General features: G+C 39.8%; 1 long non-coding RNA gene across 2 annotated transcripts; it reads right to left on the bottom strand.

Annotated features, from left to right (window-relative positions):
• Positions 1 to 7972: 7972 nt before the first annotated feature.
• On the bottom strand, positions 7973 to 14753 carry LOC144365572 (uncharacterized). Of its 2 annotated transcripts, none has more exons than XR_013424166.1 (2): positions 13938 to 14753; positions 7973 to 10170 (listed from the first exon to the last, which is right to left on the bottom strand). It is a non-coding gene; the product is annotated as an uncharacterized LOC144365572 (long non-coding RNA). The 2 variants fall into 2 exon arrangements; XR_013424167.1 differs by having other exon boundaries at positions 14011 to 14753.
• Between the last annotated feature and the right edge of the window lie 335 nt (positions 14754 to 15088).

Genomic DNA, 15088 nt, shown 5'->3' with positions numbered 1-15088 from the left:
GGCAGGCTCAGAAAGAGATGAATCCTCTTGCATAGGCAAAATATTTTTCTCTGATTGAATAGATGACTGAGATCTGCCAGCCAATTGAGCCAGATCAAGCAGGGGGGCTTCCCCTTTCCAGAGTCCTGCCCACTTTGCTGAGATACTAAAAAACAAAAGTGTATGCAAGCACCTTGATAAGCAGAATTACAATGGATCTTTGAGCACACCAGGCATCAGAGAAACGGTGGTTTCAGTGTAGACCAAGTATGTCCAACAGAGTAGCTTTCAAGTCCTAGATGACTCTCTTCACTGTATTATTCTTTCCAGTTTTCACTGCTTCTTTGCAAACTCTCTTGAGGAAGAGATTAAAATCACTATACTTTTATAACCTGTTGACAATTATGGTAAAAACGTTTTCTCCCCAGGAAAATTCTAAAACTAGCTGGTTAGTTGTGTTTAGGTGTTATGGATGATCTAGCAAATCCCATTCGGAAAGATCATCTTCTCCCATAAATCCTTCATCATTAATTGGGAGGGGAAATTTCCATCTGACCGTGTATCTCCCTTTTTCCTTTTTCACTTATATCTTATTCATTACTTTGAAATACTCCTTTTATTTTTTTTGCAGATAGTTGTACTTTAGATACACAATATCATTGTGCTTAAGATAGTGCATGTATGAGTACTTATTGGAATCAAATGTTCTTAGAGGAACATTCAGCAGCACTCTCTGGAGCATCTATGCTGTACAAGACACTATGGGATTCCACAAAGAATGTGGTTCTTAAGGTTTTAACAAGTATCTGACTTACCTGCTTTTGGAGTTGGCTATTTTCACCATACTTGGTTTAATTAAACCAGGCTTTAAATAAAACCATACTTGGCTTTATTAAACATCTATTAAACTGCAGCATGTGAGAAATGAAACTTTGTTTCTATATTATGAACTTTCATCTCAACAATTCGTTCAGCTTGGAAAGAAAAATGTATTCTTTATGAATTCAGGGTAAACTCTGCCAACGCAGGTGACTCTCAGTTAATTCAAGGTTTCTCCCTTTCTTTACTTCTTACATCTAAATTCCTGGTTCTTAGATATGGTCAAGGCAGCAGGAAGGCCAGGATAAGCTGCTGTGAAGTCATCTATCTACCTGGGTAGCTCCTGTTCTCTCCATGGTCCTGTCTGGACTTCTGCTCCCACTACTGTGTTCTGTCCCACCCTTGCATGCCCATCCGTCTTCTCTCAGAAACATACCCATGCTAATACTGTCTTCACTGAAAGCATGTCCATATTTCTATGAGGCTGCCTCAGGCCTTTCTTCCTAGATACCCCATGCAGGTATTTCTTTTTCTCACCCCATTTGTTACCAGGAATTGAACTCCAGTGTGCTTAATCACTGAGCCACATTCCTAGCCCTTTTTATTTTGAAACAGGTTCTCATTAAGTTGAGAAGGGCCTTGCCAAATTGCTGAGGCTGGTTTTAAACTTGTGATCCTCCTGCCTCAGCCTCCGGAGTCCCTAGGATTGCAGGCATGGGCCACTGTGTCTGGCCCCAGATAGGCATCTCTACTGCTCTCATCCGGATGCTGGGCTATGGTGGAACTGCAGGCCTTGTGGCTTTCTAAGGCCCACATTGTCATGGGGTACTGGTCTCCTTGGCTTTTATCTTCCCAAATTAATCTCTTGATTCATCTGTCACCCTGGATTCAGCCTGGCAGTGATGGGGCAGGGATCCCAGGACCCACTGGATTCTAAAGATCTTCCTTGCTCCTGACTCTTCCTGTGCTGGCTGTCTTTTTTATTCAAGGTAAGGAAAAACCAGCCTTGTTATTGATCACATATACTCCAAATTATTCCTGTTTTAAACTAGACTGCAGCTTTAAAGCATTTGATTCTTTTACTCTCTGATTTCCTGTGGCATGGAAAGCCATTTGGTCTTCTGATAAAGGGGAAACCTTGAGCACAAAAACCAGGGCTGTCTGTTGTCATGTTGAAATCCTTGCAGCTCTACTGAGTTTTCTTAAGACCCAGCAAAGCTATTCTCTACCTTTATACCTCCAACTTTGTTTTCAATATTTTCTTTATATGTCTTTCTGTTTTACAAGGTTTGAATTCCTGAAGATCTCAAGTTCCATCTGTAGGGTAGCTCTGGTTTATGATGCTTGGCTCCCTCAGTGTGAGGATCAATGAGTACTGATTTCCTTTCTCAATAAACCAATACCTTGACTACTCCCTCCTCAAGTCCAGGAATCATTTTCAGAGAGAAGAATTGCTGTAAAATTATAGTTAAAAGAGAGAATCACTTATGCAATTTTCCAAGCTGGATTAAAATACTGTCCAGCATAATTCTACTGACAGAAAACTCAAGTCTTATTTAGCTATGGTTATGGAGAAGGAAATCTGAAAGTGATAGTCATGGTACATTTAGACAGCTGTAACAAAAATCCCTTAGATTGATAATGTATAGATAACAGAATTCTGCTTCTCCCAGTTCTGGAGGCTAGGAAGTCCAAGATCAAAGTGCCAGCAGATCTAGTGCCTGGTAAGGTTTGTGCTCTGCTTCATAAATGGAGACTCTGTAGAAAGGGTGGATGGGACGTTAGCTCTCTTCAACATCTTACCCCATAGTGAAAGCTCTAAAAGATGCTGCCTCTTAATAATATCACTTGAGGTAGTGTTTCTTCCCTAGCCATAGGAAGGTTCGTGGATGACATCTCCATAACTGAAGACAGATTAACAAGAGAAAAATGTAGCAGAGTCATTTAACCAAAGTTTCCTTCCTTCCTTCCTTTCTCCCTCTCTCTCCCCACACCCCCTCCCTTTTTGTGGTGCAGGAGATCCAAACCAGGGCCTTGCACATGCTAGGCAGGCACTCTTTTGTTGAGCTACGTCACCAGTCCTGATCAAATATTGCATAATACAGGAGCCTTTGGAAATAAAGACCCAAAGACCCAGGGAGACCTGTGTATTTTTATACAGGAGGACAAAGGGTGTGATCTGATGGTAATGAACTGGGGGACTTAGGAAGATCTGTTTGTTCAGATTCTTCTTGGCCTCCAGGTATTGGTTAAGACCCCTCTGGAATGAGGGAAGGTCTTAGATCTATTTTCAGGGAAGATAGGTCAGGGAATTCTTTTATGGCCATGCTTCAGGCAAGAAAGGTGGGAGAACTCAGACTAACCTCCTTGCCTCTATAGTTTTCTCAATTTCTTCAGCTTAAAACACTCAGCAGGAGGGGGGATAGTACGGGATAGGAAAGGTAGCAGAATACAACAATTACTAATTGGGCATTATGTAAAATTGTGGATGTATAACCGACGTGATTCTGCAATCTGCATTTGGGGTAAAATTGGGAGTTCATAACCCACTTCAATCTAATGTATGAAATATGATATGTCAAGAGCTTTGTAATGTTGTGAACAACCAATAAAAAAAAAAGAAAAAAAAACACTCAGCAGGCCAAGGTGCCATATTTTGGGGTAGCATTTTTGATACCCCACCAATCAGATGCGGAGGAGTCACACATTATCCTGGAGGGGAAGATCATCAGATCACAAGCTTGATTACAAAATGAACTCCCTCAGTCCAGCTCTCTTCCAATTTTGAGATTCCCAAGGGATATCCTGCATTTTCTACAAACCTGGCCTCCTTCGTTTTCCCTTCCTGGCTGAAGTGACTGTGGGAATATTTCTGGTTGCCAATGATGCCAAACCCCAAGAGTGGTGTTGCAGGGGTTGCTGTCCTACTGAGGGCCAGCTCTGGTGCTGCGGCTGCCTCCCTTGCTGTCTACCTGCTGTCTGCTGCACACTGTGCCCTTGTCCTGGAACTCCCTCTGAAGTCCTTGAGAACTCAGTTGGCATCCTCCTTCTCCTTTCTGATACCATGCATTGAGCTTGTGCTTGTATTAAATTTCTGTGTCTCACCACTGGGATGCATTTTGCTCTGAGGAGGTTCCGCTCTCCCCCATCCAATCCCCAATTGTTCCTCAACATAACCAAACTTTTAAACTCAAGCTGGAGTATTTGAGTGTCACTTTGTAATCATGAAATCCTATGACCCTTTTATTTTATTCAATGAATTCTCTGCCTATTAATTTTTAAGTCATTAATTGAGTAAAAATATTTTCCAGATTCTTCTGGCCTCTATTCATCAGTGGTTGGCTGTAATATATGTTAAATCCCCATTAAATAATTCTAAGATCTAGAGTTTGTTATGAACAAAGTAAGAACTCAGCTGTACTGGGAAACGATAAAACAAATAAGTACTTATTTACATGTATATGGGCCTTGATTGATTTTTTTTTTATAGGTGTATATGGGTTCAGGCTGTGGATTGAGCAGATTTTATCAATACCTGCTTGGCATTTCAGAAATGAAATTAAGTTCTATTAATAAATCCAGGCTTTGTTACTTTAATAAAACCCAAGTAATTTTAGGATCTACAGTGAGGGCCCTTATGTCTGTCAGTGAGACACATTCAGAGATTAGAAGAAGAATTGAGCAGGGCTGGAGGTGGAGCTCAGTGGTAGTGTGTGCAAGGCCCTGAGTTCAATCCCCAACACTGAAACAAAACAAAAACAAAGAAACAAACAAAACCCCACAAAACTGTATAGAAAAAATATATATAAGCATTTAATAAGAAGCTGTAAAGATACAGTTTAATTTTTTTTTTGTTTGATTTAAGGGTGTCATGGACAGCCTCAGTACCAACGTATGTGGCAGTCTGACACCATCAATATTGAACAGCAATTGTTACTTATACTCAATCTCTTATATCTTGCATGTATGGGTAACAATAGCAGAATAGCCCGTGATCAGCCTAAAAGAGTAGTCATTTAAAGAATGGCTTCTCTTGCTTCCCTTTCCACCCCTCATCTCACGAGTAAAGAAGGGAGGAAACCCAATCCCAGAAGGGACTTGTTGTATGGGAGTGGGATGGACAGGGATATAGGGGCCAATTTTGAGGAGCTCTCTGCTTGGCGTCGTAGATTTTCATGAGCTGTCTGCTCATACCCATCTCCTTCTCTACTGCCTTCACCCCCAGGTGTCAGGCTCTGCTTGATCAAGGCTGTTGGCGACATTTCTGCCTGCTCTGAGCTCCCACGCAGGGGAACCTTACTTGCTGAGAACCTACTTGGACATCTGAGGATCTGTTCTCTCCCTATGACTACATCGAAGCAGTTTCTGATCTTTATGACGTGGCTCTCCTTGACTTCTCAGTCTCAGAAGTGAAAGGAACTTCTGTTTATATCTTCAGACTGTACTCTGAGCCTCTACTTAGCCCTGCAGGGTTCATTAGATCTCAAAGTTGCCTTATTGCTCCAAGTCCACCCTGTTGCTGCTTAACCCCTGCTAGTAATGGCTTCGTTCTTGCTGGTTTTCTTCCATTTTTGTTATGTGTCTATGGGGTTAATTTCTCTGGCTACACTATGGGCAGGCTTCAATTGGAAAGCAGATTTTACAAGTAGACTGCTTGGTTTTGAATCCTGTTTACCAGTTATGGGCTCTTTGACCTTGGGCAACTCATGGAAACCCTCTAAATCTCACTTTTCTCATCTGTAAAATGGGTTAGTGATAGTGTCAATCTCATGAGTTATTGTAAATATGTACTGAGGTAACATATGGAAAGTTTCTTGCACAGTGCTGGGCATTTCACACATATCCATGAGTGTAAATTATAATTATGAATAAATGATTGTGACACTGGAAGATGCAGGGCTGCCCTTCAGAAGTCTGATCTTTGAGTTCTGCTGACTGTTAATATTTTATTATTATTGCATTCTCAAATTATGAGGTGATTTAGGAGGGAAAAATGTGAGCTCTCCACAGAGAAGTGAAAGCTTACAAATCTAGAGAGAAAAAAAAATAGTTTAATTTTTTTGAACCTCTTCAATAACTGTCTCTTGTGTGGGTAATGTAATTACCAGTGGAAAAATGAATAAAAACTCAAACTCAATAAATTACATTTTCATTGAATTTCTTTGCTCATATTCTAAGGGAATAGGACTTTGAATTTTGAAATACTTTTTTGCCACTTTATTTTTTAAGTCCTAAGACATGACATAGTATGCATTTAAATGTATTCATTCATGTCCAGTCTCAACAAAACTGGGTTGGAATTAGTACCCCATAATTCATGCTCTGGGGTGTCTTATTACAATTATAAAATTTTATTATAAAATGTTTTTTTAATATTTATATTGTTAATTAAATGATGATGAATCCTCATAAATTCTGAACAGAAAATTATGGTCCATTGGTCCCTGCTCAGACTTCTTACTAGTCAGTTGGAATATTTGATTTCTCCTTCTAACGCATTCCGATGTTTGATGGGAAAGCTTGCTGCTGTTGTTGTTCTTTCTGTAGTTCTGAAAGAAGAAAGTTCTCAAAGCAGTTTTCTTACATTGAAGTTAATACAAAGTAGTCAATTTCTTATGAGAGTTTTTTTAGAAAAAATTTTTAGTTGTAGATTGACACAATATATTTACTTTATTTATTTTTTTATGTGGTGCTGAGGATTGAACCCAGTGCCTCACACAGGCAAGGCAAGTGCTCAGCCACTGAGCTACAATCTCAGCCCTCTTAGAAGAATTTTTTAAGTACCTCACAATTATTTTTTAAATATCTTTTGAATTTTAGTTTATAAAGGGATTTTTATACTAGAGAAGATAGCTATAAAAATAGCATTCATACACTAATGTAAGGATTTCTATCTTCCTATACATATTCACACATATTTTTAATCACTAGAGTTGTGATTAGACATTAGTCAATGTTATAATGGCCACCCAAGCAGTAACCAAAAGGTAGGTAAATGCAGAACCCCAAAGAATGATCTACACCTTCACTATCCAATAATGTAGCCACTAGCCACATGTGGCTATTAAACATTTGAAATGTGGGTAGTGAGAGTGAAGACTAGATTTTAAATTTTATTTACTTTTCATTAATATTGAAATAGTCAATGAATTTAAACAAATTTAGCTCCTCAATTACACTAGTAACATTTTGTTAAAATAATTAATTGAGAGGCCATTTGACTAAGGTAGCTCTAGAGCCCTGGTATCTGGCATGAGCAAATTGGAACTCAACTCAGTGTAAATGATGATACTCCAGGAAAACAAATCTTAGGTTTAACTAATGAGAGACTACCAACTAACCTTAACATAGACTTTCCCCAGAATGATTCAAATAAGGCTATTGCTCCACTTTCTGTGGGAAATATTTCCTGTGCGCTGCTTCTCTGATCACCTTATAAAAGTTTTCCACTTGTGGGCTGAAGTTGTGGCTCAGTGGTAGCACATTTGCCTGGCATGTGTGAGGCACTGGGTTTGATTCTCAGCACCACATATAAGTAAATGAATAAAATAAAGGTTTATCAATAACTTAAAAAAAATGTTTTTTAAAAAAAGTTTTTCACTTGTATCCCTTCAGTGGGTTGCAGGAATTGCTATTTGTTCAAACTCCATAATGTTTTAATGTGTCTCAGTTTATCTTTTAACAATTCCAATTGCTCAAGAGTCATGGGCCTGGACTTGTGGCTACCAGACTGAGAAAACCAGTTTATCACATCATCATAGTTTATCAGTTATCACAGAATGTTCTTTTGGATAGCACTCATCTTCTCATCAAGGGCAATGTTAAGATGTCTGTCTCTTCTCATTCTACTTTATCCTATGTTCAGATATTCTTGACACTAGAGAAATGAGGACCTCGAAAGAAGAGAGAGGGAAATGCTAACCTAAAACTTAAAAATGAGCATCTGGGTGGGCAGAGCTATCATCAAATCTCTGAGAAATGCATTGGGATTTCCATGGCATTCAGGGCCTGAATGTCACTGATTGTCAGAGGTGTGGATTTATTAAAAGACTAGAGCAGTAGCTGTGTTAAAGAAGAGAAACTTTGTTGAAAATCACAGAGATGCAAACGTTCTCATCCTTTTTTTCCCCACCCTACACTTTTGCTTGAGATAAACAACCCAGGAACCCAACACTGTCTTTTAAAATTTATTTTTATTTGTTCTAATTAATTAAACTTGACAGTAGAATGCATTTTGACTTATCATACATAAATGGAGTATAACTTCTCATTCGTCTGGTTGTACATGGTGTAAAGTTGCACGGGTACTGAACATTATCTTATTTATGTTCCCTGCCTCCTGAACTTGAATATGTTCGTTCATCACCTAGGAATCTTGTGAAAATACAGATTCTTGTTTAGTAGGACTTCTGTGTGGCCTGCATTTCTGCCTTCCTGAGGAGCTCCGGCGGGGTGCAAATGGTCAAGGACCACACTTTGAGTTGCAAGACTCTACAATGTCTAGAAAACATTTGCTTTTCAGACCTTCTGTATAAACACTGTCCTAATTACTGGTTCAAACACAGAAGGTTGCACCTCTCCAGAAATCAATATGCTTTTAGTTTTAAGCTCAGACTAAGGAAATTTGTCTGGGAGCCAAGAATGGAGGAAGTCTGTTGTTTTTGGAGAAATCAGGCTCATTACTTGAAATTCCAAGACTGGCATGAATATGCTCTAATGTTTTCACACAAAAGTAGAGGATATTAACACTGAGGAGCTGTGACACACAGAAAAGAATTCAGTCAAATTTCTTTTGTAAATAAAAAGCAAGTTACCTGTTGTGTTTCAGTATTGTGGCCATTTTTGTAACACCATGTGTTTGAACAGAAAGCAATTTCTACCTGATACTGTGATTTAAAGCTAGTTGGAGAAGGAATCAATTGTAGGTAGAGGCCAGCTATTGATCAGAAAGGGGAGTGGGAAACGGGAACATTTCTCAAATAGAGAAAAATTCAGAATTAGAAGTCAGAAGGCAGGGAAATCACTGTTTAAACAAATAGACAGTGGGGGAGTTTTCATGATATCTAGATTCACTGTGGGGCATTCGGGCTTCTGATAAAGATGGAGGGAACAGTAAGCAGCAGAAGATCCTGAGGGAATGAGATCTTTCTTTTCTCTAGCCAACTCTTCCCGACAAGGAGGGTTGGCAGAGCGATTGCAAGGAGTGTTGAGCTGTTCTGAAGTCAAAGACATCATTGTGACTGTACATCAGGAAGATTTAGATGGAAACTAATAGACCCGGCTCAGCTATTTCTGCTCACACCTAGAGTTGAACCGAGACCAAGTTGAGTAGAAACTGAGTGTTCTGGGCATCCCGCAAGGTTCATGATTTGCTAAGTGTTTTTTTTTTTTTTTAATAAAAGTTCAGTGTTTATGGAAAAATCAAAATTGGGAGGCAAAGCAGGCCCTCTGGACTTCTCATTCATTTGAATTTGAGGCAGGCTGAGATGCTCATTGGTTTCACTTGCAACTCCAAAATGGATCCAAGAGACTTGGTGGCAAGTACCCGAAATTGCTGGATCATCCCAGGGAAGGAGCAAAGTATCTGTTGACAATTAGTCATAAAAATAAAAACAAACTGAAGTCTCTGTGTCTGGAAAGGAATAAAGCAAACCACACAAAGGATGTAACACTGTCTTCATGAACTATTAGTCTGGTTTAACAGCAAGAGGACTCCATGCACAGTTATGAGACCTACTGTTGAGCACAAAAGGAAGCTCAGGATTGAAGAGGTTGACATAATGTATAAAGGATGTTACACATGGCCTTAGATCTCCACAGAGTCTAACTCCATCTGCCCTTCTGTACGCAGGACCCACTTGCTCAGACGTTGCCATTTGGGTGTACGTGATGCTGAGGTCTCTACTCCTTCTCAAGGGGAGATAAGGGAGTTTGTGCAGCTACTGCTGGGTTTCTACCTTCCCCTTTTCCTCTTCTTCTTCAGGAAATTCCCACTTCTCTGCCCTGTCACATTAGCCTTAATTTTTTTTTCTCTTTCCCATTACACTCATTTTCCTATACAGGAAAATTTACCTTTTGTATTTCTTTTTCCTTATCTGTTTCTCTCTGATAGAGTATAATCTCCTTGAAAGAAGAGTTCTTTGTCTCTTTTGTTCAGTGATGAATCCTGGCCATGTAAGCAGTGAGCAGGTTCTTGATAAATATCTGCTGAATGAACGAACAATGGTTTGTGGTGGAGCTGAGGCTGGGACAAAGCACAGGTGGCAATGTGGTCTTGATCTGATGACCCTGGAGATGGTTCACTTCTTTTGCCTTTTCTTTTCCAGCAGGTAGGTACTCACTTGCATATGGACGGTCACAGTGCTGTGGGAGCTGCGGACAATTGGTAGTGTGAGGTTCATCAGTGAACTTCAGCTTGCTTGATCCCCATCCCTTTTCCTCTACCATACTTCTCCCCCCACTTCTCTCTTCCTCTCCTCTCCTTTTCTTTCCCTCTCTCTCTCCCTCCCTCCTATAAATACCCAGCCATAGACTTACAAGTTCTAGTTCTCACAGGGAGCTTTTGATTTTTTGTATTGTATTTTAAAAAATCATATGGAACACTTAAGTGTCTTTCAACAGAATCTGGATGAATACTGTCTCATTTGGTCGGTATTTTACCATGCATCCTTAAGCATGTCCAATTATGTTTGGGACCTGAGTTTTATTATTTGTGAAATAAGGAACTGGAACCAGATGACCTGGTTACTCTTTCTCAGTTCTGGTATAATCTGTTCTTTGGACCTTCTGTTTGTTTTCTGAGGCTCTTTACTTCCCCCTAGTTTTCCTTCCTATTTCAATCTTCTTTATTGACTTTGAATTTTAACTCTTTCTCAGTAGAATTTTAGTTTTCCTTAAGTTGTTTTAAACTGTAAAGGCTAATTTTCTCACTAAAGCATTTGATGTCTCTCCATAAGTCCCCCGATGACTCCTTAGATGGAGTTAACCTTGCAAACTCACTAGCCGGTCTACTTCCTTCTGACCTCTGTCCCATCTCTCAACCAAAACTGCTCTGACCCAGGTTGTCAATTTTTTCTATGTTACTAAATCCAGTGAATGCTTTTGTATTTTTATTTCTTAGATCTCCCAGTGCATATAACATTGTTAATCCTTCTCTTTCTTTGATTTCTCTGACAAGAAGTTCTCTCCTAGTTTTATTCCTATAACTTGGACCCTTATTTCTCAGTTTTTCCAATCTGCACCCTCCATCTAGATGTCTATTCTCAGCTCTAGATGTGCTTATCCCACTGCCAACTTGACAATTACACTTGAATATCTTTCTTATAAAATATATCTTTTTTTTTTTTTTTGGTACTGGGGTATTGAACTCAAGGGCACTTAACTACTGAGCCACATCCCATCCCTTTTTACTATTAATTTTGAGTCAGAGTCTCACTAAGTTGTTTATGGTCTTGCTAAGCTACTGAAGGTGGCCTCAAACTTGTGATCCTCCTTCTTTAGCCTTCTAAGCCTATGGGATTATAGGTGTTCTCCATGGTGCCTAGCTTCTTATAAAAATCTTAAATTTTGCATACCCCAAAACAAACTCCAGTCTCCTGTGTTGTTCTCTATTTCTTACAGTGTTGTTACCATCCTACCAATTGCCTAAACTGGAAACCAAGCACTATCCTTGATGTTTTCCAACCTCTATCACCCACCACATTCAATCAACCACCAAATCTTATTAATACCTCTCCTATCTGACTATTTCTCTTTATCTCCAATGCCAAGACCTGAGTAAAGTCAAAAGCATCTCTCAATTGAATGCCTGAGAAATTCCTGTAGCTGGTGCCTCTATTTCCAGTTTAGCCTCTACCCAATAGATAGCCAGTTCTTGTCTTTCATAATAGTGATGTTCTATAAAGTCTTTACAAACATCTAATTGATGAAAACTAAACTGTAGCTCTTGGGGAAAACATGGTTAGGTACCTGAACACTTCTGGTCAACATTGTCATCAAGTGGTCAATATATACACTTGCTTTATATGTGTGTCAGCTCAATAATATCTTTTTTTGGCATGGGTGGATACCAGGATTGAACTCAAGGGCACTCAACCACTGAGCCACATCCCTAGCCCTATTTTGTGTTTTATTTAGAGACATGGTCTCATTGAGTTTCTTAGTGCCTCACTTTTGCTGAGGTTGACTTTGAACTTGGGATCCTCCTACCTCAGCTTTGTGAGCCACTGGGATTACAAGCATGTGCCACCATGCCCAGCTCAATAATATCTAATTTAATAAAAATTATTGATTTGTTACCATTGAACTCATAGTCAACAGCATATAACCCATGCCTGCATGAAGTTTACCTAGCACATGGACTACCTGTGTAAGTCATATCACAGTCCTCGTACTCTAGACAGCAGGTCAGCACTGTTCTTGGGACATTTTAAAGAGTAAAATCACCAACATAAAGGACAAAAATGTGAAAAATGTGGCACTTAACAGGCCAAAACAGCACTTTACAGTGTGACTCCTGAAACACAAAGGTGGAGTAGTGCTTTGTTCTACCTCAGCTGGGAATGTGCTCATTTTTGTGCATGTGTGTTCTCCAAAGAACTCAAAGGCGCTGCGAATGTTGATTTTGAGGTTACATATAAACATTAGTGAGTAGGAGAATTTGCAAATATGGAATTCACAAATTCTATCATCAGCTTTGTGTCATGTTTTCCTTCTAGAATCTGTGACTCCACATCACCATTAGAGTTAGGTCCAAATTCTTAAACTTTGCACCCTTCTGCCTTTTCACTGTCATCACTTTTGAATCCCTTCTTCATGCTTTCTCATCATACTGAAGTCTTTTCAATTTTTTAATTCAGTTCAATATCAACCCTCTCTGATCTTTGGGCCTTCATAGATACTTTTTTCCTCTTTCCCTCCTACTTCTTCAGCTTTTCCTCTTTTGCATTTTCAGATCTCCACTTGCTACTTCTAAAAGCTTTCTCTGACTGCATACACCAGATTGCCTGTTCCATGCTCTTGCTACATGATTGTCTCAAATCATAACATTTACTGCACTTTTTACAGAAGCTTTCTGACCCCTTCACAAGACTGAACTCTGAGGAGGAACCAAGCCTACCTTGTTTTATCATGGTGTGCTCTATGATACAGTCAGCCTAGGACACATTAGACACTCAATGCAAGTGTCAAATGAAGGAAGGGACAATTATTCATTTTCAGGTCAGTTTCATCAAAAGGAATATAGTCAATTTGAAAATAAGAAGATAATTCTACTGTTTCCCAACGGTCAGGCACAGTGCCTGCACATAGTACAGGCTTGATAAATATATGTTGGGTTAAAAACAACACCTTAGTTTTAACATGGCAAATAGTATACTCCTTTACTGATGGGTGAAATAGTTGTTGATTATAAATTCTTAAATTTATCAAGATTCTTATAAAAATTATTTGCAAAATAAAGGAGGATTTTCAAAATGGAATCAAATGAGTCCCATAAAACAGATTGGAAATATCCCCACCACTTTGGGCTATGAGCAGAAAAGTGCCAGACATTCCCCTGGCCCCTGGACAAGTGTTCACACACCTCAGGGGCAACCTTACCCTTCTTCAAAGCACAACCCTTGAGTTAGAATAATTCAGCAGTTAGCAGATGAAAACCATGCTTTGTTAAAAAAAAGAAAAAGAAAAAAGGAGGACGTGAAAGGTAAAACAGGTTGGCCATTTTGCTATATTACTTCCTATTTCCCTACTGCATTTTAAAAAATGTTAATTTTTCAAGCAGCAGTTTTTTAATTTGGTGTAATTTTCCAAGGCAGTTCTGCAAATGAACATCACTCACAGGACCAAGATTCCTGCCAACTGATGCCAACACTGAGGAGCCATAGACAAGTGTCTGAGTTCAAATTTAACTTAAGACCATTGTGAAAAAGAAGTCAGAGTGGAGTTGCACCATGAGCAAAAGCTGTTCTGTTTTCCCAGCAGGAGATCACTGCATACACAGCAAGGGGGAAGAAATGAGAATACCTGCCACAGGGATTTGAGAGGGAAATTGATTGCACACGTTTAAATAGATGGGGCCAAGATTTTCCCCTGACAGTAAACCCTTTGCATTCTGTGATGAGGAATTTAAAAACAAGTACCTGGAGGTTGTCACTGAGAAAAAACTGTGAACTCTCTTTCATCCTCCCAAATCAGTGTATTTTGAGTACTAACCAGGAAGCTTCTCGAACCATTGGAATAACTGTAAGTGCAGAGCAAAGGTGGTGCTGAGTTCCTGCTGTGTGGCTTGGCAACTCTGCTTGATGTTTGCTTCATCTGGAAGGCTATGGAATCTTGGCTCTGGCCCCATGCATTTATTGGTCAGCTGGAGAAGGTGATGGAAAAAGGTGCCTTGGGAAAACACAGCCGGGTATGGGAATCAGCAACCTGGTGCTTAACCCTTGATGGCCTAAGGGAGTGGCTCTCACAGTGTGGTCCAGGGTGAAGCAGAGACCCAGCACTGCCAAGAATGTGCAAGAACTGCACATTCTCGGGCCCCGGAGACTCCCAGATAGACAGACTCAGAAGCTCTGCAGGTGGGGCTCAGCAATCTGTGCTTTCAGAAGTCCTCAAGGTGATTCTGGGTACACCACGATTTGAGAGCACCTTGCCTATAATGCTGAGAGAACATGAAGAAGTTTGTTTACCAGATAATGATGATTAATTAATAATAATTTTATACTAACTCAAAATCAATCTAACACTCATGCTGATAAAGGTAGGGAAAGACCAGATGGTAACAAATATTTTTTTAGGTTGGCAATGTCGATATCATCATCAGTATCAGCTAATATTAGGAAAGGTGAATATATTAGCTGTTGTCATAAAACTGCTGCATGAAAAACAGTCCCATCTCAGTGGTGTACGACAGTAGCAATTTTTTTTCTCCTCCATCTGCATGGTTTGGTTGATCTTGGCTGAGCTCCCTCTGTACCTGAGGTCTGGGCGGTCTGATTTGGGTTTGGGCAGGATGACTTGGCTTCGCTCCATATTTTTGCCTTCTTTTTCTTGAGACCCACAGTGAGCACAGGCATGTCCTTGTCATGGCAATGGCAGAAAGGGAAGATACAAGCTGCTACATGCAAGGCTGCTTGAGACCCAGGCCTGGAACTGGCACATCTATCAGTTCCCTTTCATTCTGTTTATCCAATGATGTGTCCAAGACCAGGCAGAGACATAGATTTGCCTCTGTAGTGACAGAAACTGCAAAGTCAGGGCCAGGGGCAAAGTCCTGAGACACTTTTTTGCTTCA

This window comes from Ictidomys tridecemlineatus, chromosome 7 (genome assembly GCF_052094955.1).
Source record: "Ictidomys tridecemlineatus isolate mIctTri1 chromosome 7, mIctTri1.hap1, whole genome shotgun sequence".
Lineage (NCBI taxonomy): Eukaryota > Metazoa > Chordata > Mammalia > Rodentia > Sciuridae > Ictidomys > Ictidomys tridecemlineatus.
Note: the sequence above shows the minus strand (reverse complement) of the source record. Positions and strands in the feature narration are given on the sequence as shown.